The sequence below is a fragment of the Chrysoperla carnea genome, chromosome 2 (assembly GCF_905475395.1).
Source record: "Chrysoperla carnea chromosome 2, inChrCarn1.1, whole genome shotgun sequence".
Taxonomy (NCBI): Eukaryota; Metazoa; Arthropoda; class Insecta; order Neuroptera; family Chrysopidae; genus Chrysoperla; species Chrysoperla carnea.
Window position 1 is genome coordinate 35241024 of NC_058338.1, and position 24387 is coordinate 35265410.

Sequence of the window (24387 nt, forward strand, 5' to 3'; positions counted from 1 at the left end):
GAGTTAGCAGAGTTAGCAAGATATACAAGGTGCTTGTATATCACTCAAAAATTTCAGCAAACCGTTCATGTGAGTGCAATTCTTATGATCCACACCATCTACTTCACAGAATATTAAATGAAAAATAAAATGTATCTTTTCGCAAATGACGATGAATAACTTTCAATAACTGCGTTAAACATTGAAATATTTTTATTTCAATATTACAAAGTAGTTAAGAGGCTAAACACGGGATTTCTAAATAAAAAGTACCTATGTAGATCAATACAATACTCAGCAATTGTTAAAATATTTTTTATTTTTCAAATTTCTCAAGAAATAATTTCTGTAAATATTTGTTTTACAGAAAAAATAATCAGGATATCAATTATTTTTTTATTTGGAAAATTTCTGGTTGAATTTTTTTCCTCCCAAAACTCCAATTTGTACTCTAGATCTTAGTCACCAGCCAGTCATGAAAAACTGTTTACGAATGAATAAACACCGATTCCAACCGATTACAACACTTTCTTATAGTGGGATGTTAAAACATGTATAAAAACTCCTATTTTCAATCATTCATAATGTCAAAGGTCTCCAGTCGTACTTATATTAGAGTGTCTGTTTTGTAAACTTTACACTATACAGACTTTAAGGTCTGGGGTCGCACGGCTCATCCAACACCAAACTTTTTGAATATTTTTGAACTGGGTGATTGACGCACATTTAAAATCACGCTCCAATCATTAAAGACACTTGTACCACATGCACATTTTAAGAATTAACCGGCTCTTTTTTACTCAAACAGTTCCGCTTCTTAAGGCACAGTACTTGTTGAAATCGCTTATGATGCTTTGGCTTCCCAACGTAACAACGTCTTCGGAAGCCTGGCGTTCTCAATACTCATTCATTCATTTGGATAACTACTTATTCATTGACAAGCGGACCATTTTCATATTTCTAACGGTATTTTTTATGTTGTAATTGGTTGAGATGTTTGGGTTCGAGAGTCTAACAGCAAAAATGGAAATATTCAAATAGAATTCAAAAACGAGACTTTAGAGCTTATATGTGGCGAGTTTGTCTTATTTTGCCTTTATCACCTACGTTAAAGTGCTAGATCTTACCGACGGTTTTTAACTCCAATTAGAGCGACTGTTTTTACATTTGATTCTGTCATTTTCTGTGCTGCCTCACTGCCAAAGTTAAGTCGCCTGCATCTTAATTGTTTATAGTGCTATATCTTACAGAGAAAAATTAAATTATTTGAATCAAGTTTAATATTAAAATGTGTCAAGAACGTTGAATTTTATTCTTTTCATATTCCCTATTTATAAGAAATCTATAAAAATACTTTTTCTTCCCTTATTACAAACAAAGGCCCTTTTTTGAAATTTCAAAAGAATTTGAAATGTAACATGACTCACAGTTTTTGCGCCAACCTGTATATTATGGGTAATAGTATCTGGTTGTTGGTTGATATTGTACGTAGAGAGAGACGATAAGTTTAGTTGGGTTTAAACTATGATGTTCCGCTTATTATTATCACTAGATTAGATTTAACGAACCGAAAGCACATAACCAGAATCAAATCAAAGGCGGCTCGTTGTTACTCAAATAACGAGTCAGTGTCTGTCTGTGTCCGTTTGTCTGTCTATCTATTCTTCTGTGACATCATCATCATGATGATGATCATCATCAGATGATGTGCATTTAGATACCAGCTACACATGTATATATATATATGTGAGGATCGGAATGATGAATTGGATAAAAGAATTGCCGCTACCTAACTAAATGTACATTATATTTATATAAACGTATGATTCTTTTCCTTTTATCCATTTGGTAGTGTCTCTTTGGTTATATTTAATGTGTAAAGCATTATACATCACCTCTCTATTATTATGGATTCTTGGGTATAGTGGTTTTTATCCAGTCCAATTGGCACAATTTTTGTTGTATGTAAATTTACGGAAATATCAGTATAATAATGCATAAAAAAATCCATCTCCGTCAATAGGGAAAGGTTCCTTGTGATATTTACTTTCGAGGTCATGTTATTTATAGGAAAAGATTTAGTAAATAGAAACTTGTAGATTTTAGTAAATAGAAACAATTAATTGAGTAAATTGCTGAATAACTATGTAGAGACAGTGTTGATTACGCAATCGTTTGCTTTTTTACGTCATGTAAGTAAAGAAAGATAGCCACTCTAACACACAAAGTAATAAGAGTATCTTATAGATTTAGGAAAAAATAGAACGGCAAAAATGGACCCGGAAAAAATAAAAATATGAAAATAGTGTCAGAATATAACCAACTCCTCATTAGTCGACAATCCACCCAACTCGTAAATACAACAATAATAATTGTGGAAGAATTATACACAAAACCTTTTCCATCGCTTCTACCACGAATGAATAATACATTATGAACCCATTGCACTAATAGGTTGTGTGATAAAGATAATCGAATTTTGCGAAATCGTCAGTCAGTTCTTAACATGTTGACAGAAACTAACCCCATCACAGATCGAATCCGAGGTTGCTGTTAGGTTGTGTTAGGTTGAATGCTTAGTTCAGTAGTACTAACAATCACTCAAAGGACCAATGTATATATAATAAAGAGTTCACTTTTAAAAGAGGTACTTTTTTTAAACCTTTTGCATGAAATTAATTATGATCTCAGTGTACATTTACGTCGCTTCTTCTGATAGATTTAAAAGACAATTTTCAAAGGTTTGACAAGTTTCGAACAATTCATCTCGATCGTAACATTTCACGTCTTGCTGCAATCTAAAAAGATAATGCTATATTCAAAAATTTTTTAATGTGCAGTCGTAGGATTGTGCTCGTATATAATAAAATAAACCACGAATATTTGTCGAAATGTTTCTTGTTCTTGAATATTATTATTTATATTTTTGTATTTTTTATTTCAACATGTATGAACACACGATCAGTGGTGGTAGTTCACTATTCGTGAAATTTATAACGAAAAAATTCTTCTTATAACATATATCATCAACCTTTTACCTGTGTGTATAGCGAACAGAGTGTATCAGAATAAATGGTGAATAATCGAAGGGACGTTATGGGATAATAAGAGAAGTTTTTTGGTGCAAACAGCATGTTTTCGTAAATGATACTTTTTTTTTAGCTATAGACAATAAAAATTTTATAAATCTTGTGAAATCTTTGCCAAATTCGTTAGTTTTTCGAAAAATTGTTTCAAGAAAAGTCGTTGGTATTTTATGAGAAACATTTATGTTTATTAACGTTTTATTCTATCTCTAACGGTTTATTTCATTTCAAGATCAAGTTTTGATACATCTTTAACAATCTGTTAAAGATGGAGTAAAAATGTTTTGCGTAAAAATACCAACAATTTATGTTCGAAACAATTTTCAACACGATATGAAATTAATTTAAGTTAATACCTCATGTTCCTGTCACCAATTCTTATTTCCATTTATTCTGATTCACCCGGCATTCATAGGTAGATATATACAACAAATGTGTACATTTTTATAAATTCTTATCGTGTATTGTCGTATTTTATATTTTATTATAAAATTTTTATTTATCTGTTGTACGCTTTATGTTATCGTTCCCCTTTTCTGCCTTTTTATTATTATTTTCTAAAAATATACATTGATTCATTTTCGTGAATGTGTGTAAATGTTCTTAGATACCTAATATTTTTCAAAATTCGTTTTGAGAAAAATATGTAGATACATTTTACTGAATAAATAAAATTTAATTCAATGGATTTTACTTATGAAAATTTATAAAATCAATATTTTTAAGCTAAATGTACCCGTCCTCCGTATTCAAATTTTTTTATCAATGGTTATAATTGAATACTTAAGTGCACATGTGGGTTTGGTTTAATTATATTTGTGATATGGCTGAGATTGACAAGAAAAAGTAAATCTTCGTTCAGTAGCTGGTACGCTTTAACCATGTGATCACTAAAGACCCTCTGTTTTTTTAGAGGTTCACACTTTTGAGCTTGCAACATTATTTTGTTTGATAGCCATTTTGATAGCAGTCAGCTTATTTCTGGACCGCCAGAGCAGCGCTTGCAAATTGTTAAAATTATTGTTTATCAAAATAATGGCTCTCTTTTGTCACATAACAAGAATCATATTCTAACATGAATACCATAAAATTATCTTTCTAATAAGAACAGAAAAGAGCGTATGTACAGTGTAGACATCTAACACTGTTAATTTCAAAAAATTTTATATGACACTAAATTTTTTTTTCATTTTGTTGTAGATTTGATGCTCGTTTTAATCCATTAGACCAAGCAAAACATTGGGCAGATGATTCACTAGGAGGTCGTGCATCGTTTCATTATAATGAAGATCCTGCGAAATTAAAAATAGAAAATGTGAAAGATTCGGATAGTGGTGTGTTCAAGTGCCGTGTAGACTTTCAAAAATCACCTACCAGAAATTATTTAGTGAATTTAACAGTTATAAGTAAGTATATTAATTTCAATTTCTCTTTTAAATTAAAGATTTATTAAACTATAAAAGCTAAAATTGGTTCTGCCTTGAATAAAAATTATAACTGCATACATTTGGCATCACAATCAGTAAATGCAGAGACGTAATATTAATATTTCTCCATTCTAACAGGGAGTCATATGGAATTCGTGCACTCATGGCAAATACTCTTTACAAACCTCTTCTGATGCTTTTCATCAATATAACAGATATCCTGGAAATTTTTCAGTGGCCCCTCGAAATATACCTACTGTTTAGTTTACCCTATAATAAATACTATTTACTAATATCTCTTGAATAAATTTTATATAACAAACAAAAATCTGTCATTGGCACAATAAACAAATGGCTGCGTTGTTTTTAATGTCCAAAATAAATACAACTAATAAAATAAAAAGAAAAAAAAAAAAAAGCTCCGAATCAAACATCTCAAATTAAAAGGCACATACACGTCATGGTACCTAATACATGAAGTCTCTTTTGATTTTGAATCTAGTTTATAAAGGTTAACAGTAGCAGCTATACATACGTAAGTGGGTATAGTGGACTGCATGTGAACATATACTGTTGAAATGAGTTTTAGTTACCTTTTTTAATAAATTAAATATTTATTCGAAAATTTCTTGCTGAGTTTGCCTAAATAATGAGTATGGACGTTGTAGAAACCTCTTCAACACAAAATGTGCTGCTTTTTTTTTAACCTATAGTATCTGATGAATATACCGGCTGCTTTTTTAAGTTGATTCAAACGAAAAATGTTAGCTATAAAGGCGCATATTTTATAAAAAGGCATCGAATTCGATCTAAGTTTTCTTGTACAGCTAAAACCTCACTCTAAGTCATAACTGACAAACATTAGATAAACGCTTTAATTTATAAAGTTGTTCTTTATAAATACGCAAACATTTTTTATTTGTAACATTGTTTTTTAAATCGAATAAGTTCGACAGTAATTGATAGCAAAAATCTAGCGTTTTGTGCGTTTGTTAATTCAAATTAAGCAAAAATGATCATGCCACCAATGATCAAAAAACAATTGCCACTTTTATTGGGTTTATTGGAAAAATTTTTTCGAAGAAGGCCTAGATTTCGCAAACACAATTATACAAAAAATCAATTTTGAACGAAAAAACAATTTTAAGTAAAAATTTGCAATATGTTTTTGCCAAAACTGTATAATGTTTGCGGGAAAATGTGTTACTTTTTTTATTCAATGATAACTTTCTAATTTTAAGTCTTCATTTATCATTTACCAGTTATGGAGTAGAACGACCTTTTCATTTAGCTTGAAAACTTAGGTCAAGTTTAAAGTCAGCGTAAGATGTGCGTCTACACAACCAAAATTCTTTATTTTTCTTGAAGTATTTTTATCGATAAAACATATGTCAACATAAAAAATCATCATGTGACTAAAGAAATTTAAAGAAATGAATAATACCTATAATACTATATACTAACTTATGCACTCCCTGGTATACAAAAAAAAAAAGGAAAATAAATTTATTTTTTTTATAAAAAAGGAACTCTACCAGAGGACATTGTATACTTGTTTATTATTAATAGGTATATTTGTTTTCTTTTGATAATTTTTATTTTTTTACTTTGATGTTATTTTTCTTTTTGTAAATATTCAGTTAATTTACAAAAATTACTGAGGGTAATACATGGAATGAGATATTCTGAGCATATTTCATTCTTTGGAATCTGCTTTATGAAAGTAAAGATAACGCAAGAGTAGCGCCATCGACGTAAATTTCCTCTTAACAAAATTGAATAAGCCAATCACTTTTCGCATTAAAGAAAGTATAATTGGATCATTTTGGTCATCTGTATTTAGGAAAAATTAATATGCATTATCAAATTAAGAAAACTACAAACCTGTACTGATGCTTAAACATCTTTGATAAGAAATTTGGACGTACTTCGTACGTATATTTGGACGTATATGCGGCCAATTGAGAAGAGCACACATGAACTTATATATTATTTGCCTATACAGGATGATTTTTTTGAATGTATGCCTTACAATTATATAAGTTTTTATACAATTATATTTTATAAATAATAAAATTGGCCCTTTTTTGATGCCGATAAAATAACTTTTTATTTAATAAATATTTAGCGCTACAAGTTGAGAATGAAAAATACGGGATTTATTAAAAAAAAAATAAATAAATAAATAAAAGCGGCTAAAAGCTTAAATAGCTTCAATTGCACCAAATTTCATAACATTTTCGCTTTACTCTAAAATTTTGAGGCTACGTTAAAAAAAGATAAGATTAAATAAAAATTCTAAACTTTTTGCTATCTAGAACTTTAACATTTTATTTTTGTTGATAGGACGAGTACTTACGCCGTAAATCGCAAAAAACCGTTCTTCACCGATTTAAATCCCCACCTCCTTCACTGGAAAACTTTCAGCCGTTAAATTTTTTATCCAACATTTGTAATCTCTTTTTCGACCCTTTCTCAGGATGTTATAACATAATTTTTAGAGGAAATTGACCCTAAAAAGATTTAAAAAAGACGTTAATATATTTTCTCTTTGTAAATAAAGAACTTTACGTGTACTTTTTATATGTTAAAGTCAGAAATATTTAATAAAATATATTACTGGACGTATAGACAAAGCGTATACGGTGTAAAAGCTGCTACTACTACAAATTTAAGATAAATATTTTAATTTAATAAAAATAAAAATTTGTTAAATCCGCCAATTTGTTATTTTTTTTGAACATCTAAGGACAGCTAGGCTTTTAAGACAAACATAATAATACCTTAAGTGTTGAATCGAGGTGCTCGAGAATACGAGGTAATACAGAAATTTACAAATAAACATGCAAAATAAGCCCGAAAAACATAGCCAGTCCTTGACAATCGGGCAAAAAAAAGCTCTGTAATTGAAACATCATAATCATGAGATAAAAAATTTCATTACGAAGTAGAAAAGCTCTAAGTAGTTTTTTCAATTTGACTATTACTTTCATCGAGATTATAAAAAATAATAACATATAACATTGAAAATATTTGAAAAGCACATGATTTGATACGTCATACCTACAACTTTGCTTGTAATACAAATTTCAATTTTACTAACATTGATTGAAAATCGATTTATTTTGAGACGAATATATTTCAAATTTACATTGGTCAAATGGAATCATCATTACATTTACCAAACTTTGCTCAATTAACTGAAATGATCAGTAAATTGTAAGAAAATGAGGCGTGATCCAAAGGTTCAGGCACTCGTTGATTTAAGCCTAGATTACACCATCTTTTGAATAATTGCCATACTATAGTACCATTTAGCCAGTACTCTGCTTTTCAAGACTGATAGACATAAAAACTCCATTCTCGTTGTCGTAACGTAACATTTATTTCAAAGTTAGCAGCTTTAATGCTTTACTTTAATGGTTCACTAAAAGAATACCACCATTTTACTTAAAATATTGAGCATAATTCCTGATATACCCGGTACATTTTGTTTTTTAATGTAAATAATAAAAATAAAAATATTTTTTATCAGTTGTACATATATTGCTGCTATGTTCATTTATGTGAAAAAAATAAAATGAAATTTCTACAAATACATTTCTCCTAGGTACATACATATTATCTCTATATATTATAAATGCGAAAGTAAGCATGTTTGTTTGTTTGTTTGTTTGTTTGTTACGCTTTCACGCTAAAACTACCGAATGGTTTTTAATGCTACTGCACAGCAATATAGCTCATACTCCAGAATAACACATGATGAGATATAATTTGTAGATACATATTAAATAAACAAAAAATTTAAAAATTAATTTAATTTCACATTTGACATTACCATAAATTACAGATTTCTGTAAAAATAGTCAATATAAAATATTTCACATCTTCTCTGATATACTCAATGAATAATTACAACTATTCTACATTTAAAAAAAATAGAAAACCATACATATATTTTACCTGTGTAAAACAATACTTACCATTATATCGAGTATTATAGAAAGGGGATAAGCGAGAGCAATCTTTAGCAATCTTTATTTTTAAACCCAGCGAAGTGGGTGGGTATCACTCTAGTATATAATACATACATATCTAGTTTAGAGATTTAACTCTAGGTGGGTACGGCTGTGTGTTGTACATTATGTGTATGGCTTTATAATCTCAGTTATTTACACTCTTCCGTTGGCATAGAAATGCAAAAACATAGCAATAGGATTAGTAAAATTATCGTTGGTGTGTTGTTTCTCGACTGTTATATAGAATCAAGTTTTAAATTTCTGTATTTGTGTCGTTGCTGTGAAGTTATATCTGTGAATCTTACTTTAAAATGAAAATGGAATGCAACTATTATATGTAAAAACACTTACTCATATCTCAAATGTCAGCTGAATATGCAAAGAAAAATAGACAATAACATCATTCTTTAACACATTATAAAAAAAACAAGAATTTTCGTAAAATATTTTAAGTCTTTAGTACCACCTTTGCTAGATTTCCAATTTTTTTATTTTTCCCTCATAGAAGACAGATTTTTGTTAAATATTCCGACCATAAATTTAAGCTAGATGAGTTATTTCTTATACTATCACTTAGAACGTAGCAATTTTATTATTGATTAACAATCTCGATGAAAATAGTCACTGATGATTCGATCGTCTATGTAGATGTCTACGTTCTGAACATTTTTTCTACTTACAAAGTATCTCTATAGTCAATATATTTGTTTCTGAACCATTAATTTTATATTACTTTAGCCATTTGATAATAATGTTTTTTCTATGTTCAAAATTTTATTAGAAAACTTTTCAATCATATTTATTGCACACCATTTATTAGTTATAAACTAGCACATTGTAAATCTTACAAAATATTATATATATTATATGCATAAAAAAATAATTTTATATAATTTTTACCTTTATTGATTTTTTTTGTAAATGTTTACTGATAATTCCTATCAGACTATTATAATTTGTATTTAAAGTTAACCTCCACGTTCGATTCACTGGACCATTTCTTTTCGGATAAACGACAGAGCACATCTCCGAGCAAAGATCTCTTGAAGTAACGTCCAGGTAGGTAAAATAAGCCTTTCATTTCAAAAGAATATCTGAAGCCATCACCAACAACGGAAAGCCTTACTTCGACAAACAATCATATTATCAGATTCTCGAATTCAAAAAGGAAGCATTCAAACCCCCATATCGTCCTCAAAGAATAGTTCGCCGGCATAGAAAAGAATGTTCTATTTAGTCGATGATTAAACTGCATACAAAAGCTTGAACTAGGGGACTAGTTGCACTTGTGAGCACGACACTTATTCACCAACTAATATACTTTGATATTTTTTCTAGATGCTGAAAATTTATTCATTTAACAACACCAGGCGCAAAATTTTAATGAGGGCACTGTATAAAATCTATTTATTTAACAATATCAGGCCCAAAATAATAATTAGGGAAGGACAGTATAAAGTAGGACTCTTTTGCAATTTTTATATATTCTAGTATACAAAAAAGATTCTTGACGAGTCACGGAAACGCTAGAAACACTTTGAACAGCTAACCAAAATTTATTATAAATGAGAGACGATAAACTATTATTTGGATATGTATGTACCAACTAAAAATCATTTGAATATTCCAGAATAATTTTTTAATTTTATTCTAATTACATTCTTGGAGTCTTTGCTCTTGATATATACATTAATGACGTCAACAAAATGTTTTTTTATACGCAAAATTATTGAATGGTGCTTGAAAAATTTAGATCACCAAATTTTTTGTTTGCGATTGGTCTAGTGAATGTAAACAGATGGTTTTCTATATAATATCATTACACAGAGGGCTTCTTTGTTATTCAACTTTTTATTATTATAAAAGCAAAGTCGTAAAAAATAATTGTTTTATTTTCTAGAAAAACTACAAACTTATAAAATTATATTTACCTACATTCTTCGTTTACATAGACCTATCATGATGCGAATCAAATAAAAATATTAAAGTTCCTCTTAAGATGATATCGCCTTTTTTTACTTCCAATATCATCAATAATTGAACATGTGAAAAATTCTAAATTTCAAATACCTGTATCGATTTAATCACCAAACGGTGTTTTATTCAAGAATAATTTTTCATTTTGCAAGAACAGCATCTTGGAAGCTTTGGTTGTTAGAGCAGGATTAGAAGATTTCACTCTTTTCTTAAGATAATCAATCTAATGTTTTTGCCTGCGACTGCATAACTTAGATCTCAACATAAATTAATATGTATTGATTCAATAGTACTTAGCTTGGTCAAGAATCCTCGAACGTGAATGTATAAAAGCTTAAGCAAAGGATTTGTTTTTAAAAAAAGATTGCGGTCGCGGGGCGCTCGTTAGGAACGAAGTTCCTTTCGATGCTGTACAAAAACAATTGTAAACGTTAAATTAATACATATCGGTAATCTGTTTTTGATTGCTCACCTAAATAAAGTTATTAACTAATTAGTTATTATAATTTAATAAATAATTATCGTTTATAAATTGATATTCGTTTAACATCAAATAGAATAGTAATAGATTATTTGGTTAATGTCAAGTAAGCAGTGATCTCAAACTCACATAATTATAGTACAAAAATGCAAAATTCGTTTTAAAATAAATAAAAATAATATAAAGTAGGTGAACATATAGTGGTTTCCATGGATATGGCACACACACACACACACAAAGCATATTCACAATGTTACGTGACGGTCTCTGCTAGTTTGCTCACCATGGTAAGCAGTGATAAGAAGCTTCGTTCCAAAAATGTTACTCCCCGTGTAAGCTTCGTCTATAAAAATTACAACTTTTACCATCCTTTCAACTTCGATACAAAGCGTAAGTGAATACTCAAAGTTTGTCAGCTTAGGAATTTTTTTCATGTGGTAGGAAATGAATATTTATATCAATAATTTTCGGTCATCAAAATGGTTTCAGTTTGGAAATCATCCTTTTGTTTTCGATAAACTTGCTCTTATAAACAAAGTTTCATTTGTCAAGAAAATAAAATATGATCCAACGTATATTGACAAGATGTAATGTAAATAGGCTAACTGATAATTCTTGAAAGACCACTTGATTTAAAAATCAACGATTTCTTTTATTCCATATGATTCCATCGAAAACTACGAACCACAAAAATAAGAAAAGTAAAGGTTAGGTTAGGTTATATTGGTTGTCACGATACACTTTTGCTATAGAGCCCATTGTGATACCATATATGTGTTTTACCACCTTTCCGCTGATAATTTCATTTATCAGCTCCTCAATTTCAAAGGCTGAGTACACCTCCTTCATGCATATACCATGCACTACACCAGCCCATCACAACTATGAATTATATTAATTTTGTTGCGACGGCGGGAATCGAATTCGCTCCCAAGCATACCGCGGACGGAATTGGCTACGCCATAACTAACTGAGCTAATAGGGCGACAAGAAAAGTAAAACGAACGTCTAATTAAAAAAGAAGGCTATCACCTGCTCACAACTTTATATATCAGCGTTTGTGTTTCAAACAGACTTTTGAATTTATATCAGAAGTAGATATTTTTTTAAATTTTTCGGTGTGTGAATGGCATGATTTAACATATTATTTTAGTGACAATAATAATATTATGATAACTTAAATTTAAACGATGATCATCTCCATTCCTAGCTTATATAATAAAACAACATATCCACATATGTGTTATTCATCATTTTGTTTGTTTGTTTGTTTGTTATTTGTGTAGTTTTGTTGTTTGGATGAATAACAAATAAATATATAGACACATTATATAAACTTACATACATACAAACGTGAATCCATCCCATCTATATATTGGGAATATAATCTGTGTCTAAATGACGCATCCGTCGTGTGTTCCACCTGACAGGTTTTTCAGGGTAATTTAATCTGTTATATTTGTATTGTTGTTGTTATATTCGTATGTATCTACGTATGTTTGTATGTATGTATGTACGTATGTTGTCTTTGATACATAAACAGTATTTGTGCAAAACATATAGTTAGTATTAAACGTACAACCGAAAATAAATAACAAACAAAAGTATACTTTATGTACTTAATTCTATAAATTGTACATTTTTCATGTTATAAGGGATGTTTTTAAAAGTGTTTTAAGATCAGTAAAGAAACAAGCTCTTCTTGTGAATGCAGCCCTTATGGAACTTTCAAGATGGTGAAAACAATTTTCCATAACTTCAAAAAGCATTGCAATGTTACTTTTTCTATTAAAACAGAGATGTTTAAAATAGAGCTAAGAGGTTAACTCGCGCGCTATTTTTGCAAGCATTTTGAAATCAATAGCCGATAATTATAATTATACTTTTTATACCATCTTAATATATATATTTCTTGTGTGCGTGTGTATGTAATTGAACTCCTCCTAGACGGCTGGACCGATTTTGATGAAATTTTTTGTGTGTGTTCGTGGAGATTCGAGAATGGTTTAGATTTACAATTTGGTCCAGTACAACTGTTTTTGAGGGCTCCGTACCAAAAAAATGAAATTTCATTAAATGGTGGAAGCGCATATAAATCATATCACATTATGTATACTATGTGTACTATGTATTTTTAATAGTATTCAGGTATTGTCAATAGGCATTTATTAGAGCCATATGCGAGCGCAGCGAGCTCTACTATCAAAGGTCGGGCCAAAGGTCGAAGGTCAGGCCACTCCAATAAATAGGAGTTAAATTGGGGTTTAGCGGGATGGGTTTAGCGGACAGGCTAAACGTAGTATAGGTATTCATGAATTGGAGTTACGTTTTTACGGGACAACGTCCGTCGGGGCCGCTAGTGTATATATAAATTATACATACTTAGTATATTAAGTTTATTTCCAAGTTTGTAACGCTTAAAAATATTGATGCTACGAAAAAAATGTTGGTATAGGTGTTGAAAGAATCATCTAATTAGTCCATTTTGGGTTGTCCGTCCGTCCGTCCGTCTGTGAACACGATAACTCGAAAACGAAAAAAGATAGTAACCTGAAATTTTTACAGCGTACTCAGGACGTAAAAATTGAGTCGAGTTCGTAAATGAGCTAAATAAGTCAATTGGGTCTTGGGTCTATAGGACACATCTTGTAAACCGTTAGAGTTTTATCTGTTCTTGGAGTAACTGTGTTCTATGAAAGTTCATACATATCGTGGTGGTATATTGATTGCTACATTTGTAGCAATCAAGTCCTTTTTTCAAAGAAATATTTTGATAACCGATTCCTTAATTATTATTTCCAGCTGCCCGTGTCGGGATACTTGTCTGATAAAATACTTACTTAAAATCTTAAACATTTTGAAATCATCCTGTATATTCAAATATAAAGTCATACTTTAAATAGTGAGAAATTAAATTCAACAAACATCACAGTAGAATACAGTGTGAAATTAATTTTAATCTAAGATAAGCTGTGCTGATCTTGAGCCAATGATTCCACATACATAGAATGTAAAGATACTTCATGTTATTATTATTAATTATTAGGTACACTTAACACGATTTTCCCTCTACAACAATCTTTGCATCCTCTATTGTAAAATAATACTGTACGTGGGATATATGAGATAAGGGAGAATGTAGAACCAGGAATCAAAACCTACATTTATTAAAGTAATTTAAAAGCCATTTTTACAATATTACAATTTACCTGCGTGTCTGTCTGTGGCATTGTAGCTACTAAGGGAATGAACCGATTTTTTTGTTTTGTTTGAAAGTTTATTTGATCGAGAGTATTCTTAGCTATGTTTGAAGTTCGAGTTTAGGGTTTCGTACTTGATAAAAACTAGAAAAGAAGAGAAGATCTTCAAATGGCTGAGCAGATTTTCTTGAAACATAGTTAAGAACACTCTCGATCAAATTACCTTTCAAAAAAACATATAATTAGAAACAGTTCGTCCTCGCTATGTATGTTTTGAAATAGTAAATATCAAACACCTATCGATACACCATGGACCCTTACGTATTTAAGGTCACTCCCACTGATTGTAACTGATGCCGCTCTTTTGAGAGCGCTTATAGTTCCTATAGTGCCTTCATCAGAAAATGTGACATGATTGAACCAAAGAAAATGCAACGAATTTCTCTTAGAAGCAGCTTCTTTATTCTTTAACATTTTAACCTATACTTTTTATTGACTAGGAATGACTGAGATTTGAAGATAAGACAAACATAGAAATGATTGTCAAATTTAGTACATTATCATGTTTCAGTGATACGGTATATTGTTTTGTCGGTTTGCCACTAAACGGGCAAATAAAAATAAAACCGAAACTTGTGTCAATAAAAACACGACACGAGCAACTTTTTTCAAACTTTTTGAAAACTTGCAATGCAAGTTCAGTTTTGTTTTTGTTTTTCAACAAAAACTCAACTATCCTGGCTGATTAAAACTGATATGGCAAAAATACCTTTAAATTAAGCAAAGATTTGGGTAGATTGTGACTAAAGACACAAAAGACAATACTCTACTTCTAAATAAATGAACAATAAAAGCACTCTATTTCACTTTAAAAAATTCCTTATTTTAAAATAAATCCCCATGGAAAACCATCCTCTCGTTTGCTTGCCTTCAAGTTGTTATCTCCCAGATAGCAAAATTCGAGCAACTCTCAAGTGATTCGAGGGAAATTATATTCCTGGAGCTGCAGATTACCCTTTTATTGGAGTTGATCCTTGCTTGTAATATTTACATTTTTAATATTTGAGTATGTAATTACATTAACTTTGCGTAAACGCTATGATATATTGTTGTTAAATCATATTAAAATATTTAACTTTCTTAAATAAATGTTTGAAAAAAAAAATTATTTTCACCATAAATTAGGGGACTGAAGAAAAAATTATTTTAGTTTCTCTATTGATATTTTGTGCTGTAATACTTTTTAAATATCCTCGAAAATAGCTCTTAATTATCGGTTCTGTGAACATTTTGCTACCCGTCTAAGCAATTTAAAAATATACACTTATATTTATACTAATACCAAAACAAAATATTTACTTCACATGTTTTTTAATTTTTTTAAACTGTTTATGTATTTTGTGATAATATAAATAAATAAATGCAAGAGCAAAATATTTTTACAGTTCTGCATATATTTTTTGCATATAGTGTACATGACGTTTCCATTTACAATGTAACAGAAAAAAACATTAAACTGAATAATATCTAAATTCAATAAATAAATAAACAAATAAAAATAAAATTCAAATTACAGTGTCAAAAAACTGGAAAAGTAAAAAGTTTATACATTGACTTTTGGCAAACATAAGGAAATTAGACGTATCTTTCATTTTGCAATATGATAAAATTGTAAACAAAGCTTCAGACTTTGTACTTCTACCGGATTCTTAAAAAAATCAATTCCGACGAAAATATTATATTGTAATTTGTTGTCCATGATTAAATGTAAAGGATCCCACCATTTTTAAAAAAACAGCATCTAATTCTTCCTAAAATCTTTCTAATAAAATTTAAATTTGCTTAACATTTTTCAGTCTCAGTTGTTTAAGATTAGAAGAAAAGTCTTAAAAGACACCAATCTTATATAAAACCCGGTAAAGTTGAAACCAATGGAAAAAAAGCCTCTATTTTCTCCCTGGGACATTTTCTGACTAGTACATGTTATTCTTACTGGAGGATCAACTTTTCCTGTAACACGGCTTCAACGATTTTCATGAAAACTCGTATGCAGGGGTTTTAAAAATCGATCTAGCTAGGGTTAATTTTTAGAAAATGTTGTTCTGTACGTGTTTTCAGTTAAAACTGAGACAAACTGAAAAATCTGACTCTTACTGCCATCTATTGGCGAGTATTTTTACTTTACTACTATTACTGAGAATATTTTTTTAATTGGTAGGACCTAACTGCCTTACCGGCACTGAAACACTAAAACGAAGTTTCGGTCGATGGCGCTGTTAAGTAACACACGTCTATTATGCAGGAGTTTTATTGGAGGGAGCAAAATTGATCTAGCTAGGTTTTATTTTAAGAAAACGTCGTTTTCTGTCGGAAACGGGTCCAAAAATTTTCGTGAAATTTAGTAAATAACGAGCAAAGCTCGGTCATCCATTACTATGTACACTAAGGAAGTGAAAGATATTATTATTCCTTGGTTTGTAAGACTGTGTTATCAACACTTTACATGGTATTTCAACAATTAACTAAGTCAATTGTTTGTTTTCACTTGTATTTTATTGTGCTTGAGCATGGAAGCTATAATTTTTTTATACACAATTTCTTATATTAAATGAACAAACGTTAAGAAACATCCGCTCCAGTATCAGGAATAGCAAATAAATATACTTCTTTAGTTTCATATTAAATTCCAGAATATTCTCTAATCGAAAACATGTCATATAACTTTATTAATATAACTGCAGAAGTACTGCTACCAAATCCAACGAACTCCTGTATGTATGAATTTGTACATAAGACTCATCTTACATCTCGACAGTATTCTTGAACAAGGTAATACAAATACAACATAAAATTAATCTTCTGTATGTTATTATTCAGAGAGGAAGAAAAAACTCTTCATCTATGTTCGTATGTATGTATGATATGCCATAAGTAGTACCTATTTTGCTGACAAAAAATTAGTAATATCTTAAGAGATTATATGTATTTCACCATTCATGACAAAAAAGAATTTTTTTGCTGTATTTTTGTTTTCAAATTACAAATTGTGTTAAACGAGAATTGGACCACATACACGAAGGCTACGTACGTACGTTGTCTCCGATCATCACAATTTCAATTTTATGGTTTCATTCTTCTTGAGACATGAACAAAGCAAAAAATCCATTATATTTCCTATCTGCATCTACACTAATATGATTAACAGGAAAGGATTGTTTATTTATTTGTTTGAAATGGATAAACTCAAAAACTGCTTTAAAAGTTATTTCACCAATAATAGCAATATTATCAGCGAGTAACATACATTGTACTACTGTAACATACTATTGTTGCGCACCAAAAAATTAAAGCCAATGAAATTGAGAACTGTCTATATATAGGGACATAAAGGAGGGCAACAGAAGATCAAACGCTAAATCATACTGAAATCAAATTTCATTTTTTTCTTTGAAAACGTTTAAGCAATATTCACAAAATTATACTTCTTCGTCCAAAAAATCAACAACCTGTATTTAGAAAAGGACGCTTTCGTAACTACCGCAAGTATATGGACAAATTATCATTATTCAAACGCTATTCACCATTTGATGAAGTCCTGATGCAATAACTTGCTGCTATATGAGAGTCTTAAATATTATCGTAATTAATTCCTTAAAAGGCAAAGCATATTGTTTTCGTATTCGTATTTTATATAAACTCAACAGATTATCCACAATATTTATTTTAATTTTATAACGACTATGTTCGCTTAAAGAGGATTCAGTGCAGTCTTGTTTTATCCATAAATAAAAGAAAATGTATAACTGAAAAGTGAAATTGCTACTATCAAATTATTGTTGAAAAAAAAATACCTTATTTCATCTACGGACCATCAGTAAACGGAAGTTGTAAAATAAACAGAAAATAAATTTCAAAGTATGTTTTTTTATCATTTTTCATTTTTATATTATATTCGTTGAAATGAAATTATCACAGATATGCTGCGTATTAAGAAATGTACAATCAATATTGTAATTTTTGCTTATAAATAGGTATCATGAATACAGGATGAATTTATTTATTATGAAAAATGTGGAACCTAGAAATGATTTTTTTTGATCATCATATTTGATCCTTTAAAATTTGATGCATTACAATGAAATTTTTTATTTGCGCCAAGAATGCGATCTAAACTATTACAGATCTAGACATTTCAATATTCAACATAATTTCATATCACAAGTAAAATTATTGAATGGCTCGAGATTGATGATTTAATAAAGTAATGAAATAATTAGTATCAAATTGGATTTATAATTTAGAATAAAAGCAAAACGGTATGATATCAGTATGGTTTCATTTTAATTCTTATACCTTTTTTTAGAATCATGTCATTATTATTATAAAAATGATTTCATTTAAATGAACGCCTCCTTAAGATAACCACAAGGCTGTTTTTGTTTTTCAAATTACATTGGCGATTTAGACTTCTATACCACAAAAAGGTATGATTTTAATTTAAACATAAATAACGAATAGAATTACTAACTGTATAGTGGTAATTTCACGAAGCCATTTCATCAAAAATGAGTTTCATCGATTTTTCGTAAAATAATGGATATACTTCAAAAAAAAAATGGCCGCTCTTGAAGTTAAACAATCTCACGATAAATCTCTCTACCTATCTACGGCAGACCCACTTGTTCATGAATCACGTTGAGATCCAAAATTTACAGTGTGTTTATAGCGATAGCTTGATCTACAATAAATCGAAAATGCTTTTAAAAATTTGGAAAACCAGGCAAGAAAATGGGCAATATTTCTATAGATAATTTGGAAATACTTCCCTTGGCCAACACCAGCACATTACTACACAAAATTAAACTCCACGTTTTTCCATCTGCGATCTTGTCTTTTTTTTTTAATTTTAATCTTACAACCTGTATCAAAGCAGATTAAAGTTCGCATGGCATAAAAACACATATTTAAATGCTAATTTTAGATGAATAATATTTTATTCCTTTCGAAATGTTTAAGACGAAGCAAGCTCTGTTGAACTATGATAAAAAAATTCCGTTGAATAAAGTTCTTTTTTTTTTTAATATTATTTTCCACCATTAAAATTGATTCCTTAAAGCAATGAAAATACATGCAGTAAAGCAATGAAGTTTGCGTACAGGTGATTTTAAAGTAATTTAAAAATAAAATTAGATAATCCTAAAGGTAACAGCCAATATTCAATTTGCATTTTTGTATGTATATTAAAACAAAGATAATATATTTTAATAAACTTGGAGCGTACTGAAGTGTTACACTCTACAAATTGTACAAATTTACCGTCCATAAGAGTTTATTTTCAAGTCAAAAACTAGTTCATTTTTCTGTAAAATCTCCATTTTTCTTAAAAATCAAGTGTTTGAAATCCAAAATCTATACGCAGGTTTGAAATCATACGCTACATTTTTTATCCCGTACTTATACTAAAACTTAAGAACAGTACGTAGAATCACTAAGAGTACATTTGCCCATCGGGCGTCTGTTTCATTGCTACTAATGGAACAAAAATATAAAAAACTAGTGTACAAACAGGCTAGAAAAATAATATATAAGTGTTACAAAATATCAATTGTAATTTTCTTTCTTTTTTATGTATAGGCAATTTTATTACAGATATGATATACAAATTACATATTGAACAAAATTGCAAATAACCAAATTGATGATCAGCAAATATACTGAAAAATGACTTTAGAAGGTTCTTCACGGTGTACCGTGTACTAAGAAAAGGCAACAAGTAAATATATAAGCTAGAAACTTTCGACTACACGACTGAGTAGTCAGTTAACTTTAATAAATGGTTAAAATTTCCAATTTCAAGTAATTCTTTAAAGAGTTAAATTTTCATTTTTCAAAAAGTCCAATGTAAGATTAATTCATACATTATTAACAACAAATTCGTTAAGATAAACTTACTTTGTTTAATAATATGAGTGTTTGATTTGCAAGTTGATTGTAAGACTTTTTATTTTCATCCTGTAAACAAATAATAAATTAAACAGGTTGGAATAATCTACACACATTACTCATATTTTTCAAAACGTAGGTAGGTATCTATCTACCCACTTAAATTATCATGCATTTTTCAATATAATTTTTTGAAACTATTGATTTGTGATTGAATTTTATTGTATTGTTCGTCAATATATTATTTGTGTATGCATTTACTATTAATGTTGGCTTTTCATGGTTTCAGGCTTCGTTAAATATATAGAGCAGCAATACTATTAAATACAAGTCTGCTTAAATTACTATTTAAACAAAAACGAATACACACACGAATATTATTTAAATGACTATTACTTCCACCAATTAATTCAGTACGAAACATAAAATTTTTTAATTTCATTATGTTTTTGTTCATAGTCGAATAGCAGCCAAACAATTCAAATCACAATCACAATTTATAAAGAAACAACTGGAAACAACAGTATAATATTAATATAACAAATAATCAATCGCTAGTAGTAGTAGGGGTAATGGAGGGAAGGCGGAGGCAATGCAAGTAGACTTTTCTAAGCCTGCTTTATGTACCTCCATTCTTTTCAACTTCTTTTTATTGATTCGAAGTAACTCTGTCAGAGGATGAAATGATGTTTCACTTGCCTTGCCATAATCCATAATATCTTCTGTTTCCATGAGGGATACGTTTTGTGGCCGGTAAGCACCCTGGCTAAACTCTTTATGCCGTTTTTTCAAAGTTTTACCAGGTTAATCTTGTGGCATTGCATACGATTTTTCAATTGTTTAGTTTGCCATTAGCCTGCCATATTAGTCATAGTTTGGTTCTACTTCACCTTCTGATCTTGTGAGGAAATATCCCTAGAGCGTGAAAAGACGTTTTTTAAAACAAATTCGAAAACACTATCTTCTGACACCCAGACTAACCAGTTTATGCCTTCCTGGTTTTTTTCCACGTTGGCCTTACAGCACTGTATACAGTCTATCATTTGTTAAACTGTTATTTTTAGCGTACCTGCACCTTATTATAAGGGCCGAAACGAGGTGCTATTTTAAAAAATCCGATCATTTCAAGAACTTCTTGCTTGTTAAAATATCAGTGCTAACAGTTATCTAATGTATTGTAAGTAACAGTTACGAAACCCAAGAAGTTTTTCTTTTTGGTGGGGTTATAATTTTCGAAATGAATTTTTGTTTTAAAATTTTTTATAAACGTATATGTTTACAAATAATGTATAACCAGAACTTGTACGTTTCACAGTGTTTTTGGTTATAATTTGGTTTTAGAAACAGTCAGTTTTAGTCAGGTTTGGTTTTTCTAATTTCGATAAACCTATAATTGCTTAAGATTTTAAAAGTCATTCGAAATTAGTGGATAACCAAAGAGGGAATCGGGTAAAATTTTTCACTTCAAATTACTTCAGGTGAAGAATTCTCACTGGAAAAATAAAGTTGGTTTTTAAAATCTGTACTAGGTATGCAAGATGTGAACATTTAAAATTCCTTATTAAACAAAGAAGTAGATACCCACTAGTGACGTCATATGTAGGTATCGCCAAAAAAAGATTAAATATAAAACTTTGCTTTCCTAAAAGGAGATGGGCACCCTTTGAATGCAATGTTTGATTGCTTATAACTTTTTCGTTTTTGAATCAATTTTGATTTCATTTTCAAATTTTGTCATGGTATCAAGTCTAGTTTGACATCAAGATTATCCCTCATTCTGTGATCAATATGTAATGATCTTACAAAAGATTCATAATTAATTGGCAATTACTATATTTCGATACAATATGATCATGATCATGTTAAACAATGGTATATATCCATTATCAGTATTTAATCAAATGCAATTATTTATTTAACATAGTATTTAAATCATTTGTAATTATATAAAATGTTCTGTATATTATCTCTATCTGTGTGGACCTCAATTATATAAATTAAACATGTCCAAACATCATGAATGGGTTAGTTACTCTTCGTCCTTCCTCAGTCCTCTCTCACTCTGACTATGCGTTTAGGTACATACGACAAGTAGTAGCCTAACTAGGGTTACAAAATAACTATATATTATTGTATATTGTGTCCTGTGATTGATTATATCTATTCGCCAAATCTAAGGAAAACATGTTTGATTAATAATAGTCTTAGAAATTTAATGTTTATTCTATTTTTTATGCTTCATGTTTGGAAATTTATGACATATGAACGCTCCCCTTTCTTAAACATACTTCGAAAAAAAAATTTTGGAACTATGTTCATTATTGCACGTTCTAATTTGTTGCCGGTTGGGAGGAAAAACGAATATTTATAATTAATTTGTTCTCTGTATTTTCAAATAATTTTTATCTTGATGTTATTTTTCTTTTTTCTTTTTGGTTTTTCTTATATAGCAAATCGACTACAAGTTGCACTGAATAGTTGCAAAAAATAAAGACTGAAGAAAAAAACGCAAAATGATGTTACAAAATTGAACATGTGCATAATTAATCATTCAAACCAGCAAAAAAATCAATGCAAATCTGAGGAGAAAGTAATTTATAATATACAAAGATACGATAGAAAAATAGTTCCTACCGCGTGTCCCACAACACTCGTTTTTTGTTCAATTTCGACGATTATTATAAAAAGAAAGCAATGTAGACACGGGGAAATGTTGTGATTTCATTTAATTCACAATGATATCATTCAATGATATCGGTTAGTGTTAAGTCAAATGGAATAGGTTAGATTTGTATAGAAAATACTGAGCCCCAAAGGCACATTGAGAAAGCTAAAAGGGACCGTACCTAGCTACAATTTGTATTTGTTCAACAACAACAATTTATTCAACAGCAAAATATATATAATTATTATCTACAAATTCAAATCATCGAGATCGTTAAAATAGTAAGCCTCTAAGTGCATTATTCTTCTCATAGCTAACGGAGGATAGAATCGGGGTAAGAGGATATTAACCTAGTGTTTTTCTCTCAGCCAATAACAATTTTGTTTTTATAAATAAAATAATAAAAACTATTCACAACCATTAAGCCTCAAATACAAATATCATAGATTTATTTATTTTTTTGACATTCGTTTAATTTAATATGCGATATGAGACCATGTATACACACACTAAAAACAAATTTGTATAATTATCAAATATTACAAACCATTAAATATTTGATTATTTTCTTTTTTTATAATTGTATTAAATGTAAAATATAACATATAATGAATGATTTTGTGATATTTTAACAACAATTTGTAATACCATTTGTAATTTATAACGTATTTTAAAATCATTTATTTTATCAAAAAATATTTTATATCTACAAACAAAAATAATAATAAACATGTAGAAGCATTTTGATTTAATTTTGTCTCTGTTGATAAGTCGTGCAAAAATGTCCTACCCTTATGTGCATGTATTCAAATGTTGTTTCAATTATTATTAACTTAAGTAAATTTATACAGGAACAGTAATAGGAATCAAGGCTTTTCACAATAACTTGATCTGCAAAATTTTGATCGTGCGCTGAATCATAACTTTCGATTCCCGATACCGGAACCATAATGTAAGAGGTATCTCTTACATTTTAATGCTGAAATGTGGAGAACGACTAATTGACGTCTTAAAATCCACTTTCTGAAGGTAATTGATTATTATTGTAACCAAAGTAATCTATTCGAGATGATAATCATCTTGCATACGATCAATAAGAAATGAGAATCACCAGGTCGTTACAACTTCCTGCTCTAGCATATCTAAGTATAGAGTACACCGCAACAAGAATATTGGTATAATGAACATGTGTCCAAAAACAGCTGCTTCATAGCTAAAAGCATAAGGAGTTTTACATATACGATCTGGATTTGTAACGACTCCAATGGGCTTTTGAAAAAACGGTTTGAACAAAATCTTAAAAAGTAGCTGGCATTTTCAATAGATTTTTCTTATGTAAAGTTTTACTCTCTTTGAACAGTTACCAATTTATGAGTTGAACGTTCTGAAACGAAATGGTTAAATGTATTTAAAAAATCTAAAAGTTTACTGATGGAAAAGAGCAATACTGTACATTAGAAAAGTCTATTGAAAATAAAAGCTACTTTTGTTCCAAACATTTTTTAAAATCGCAATAGATTCGGCAGAAATTTGAATCGGTGGACAAAATATCTTATGCTTGAACGTCTGTGAGAGAAAATTTTCGGGGACATGTTTTCTAGGGACAATTG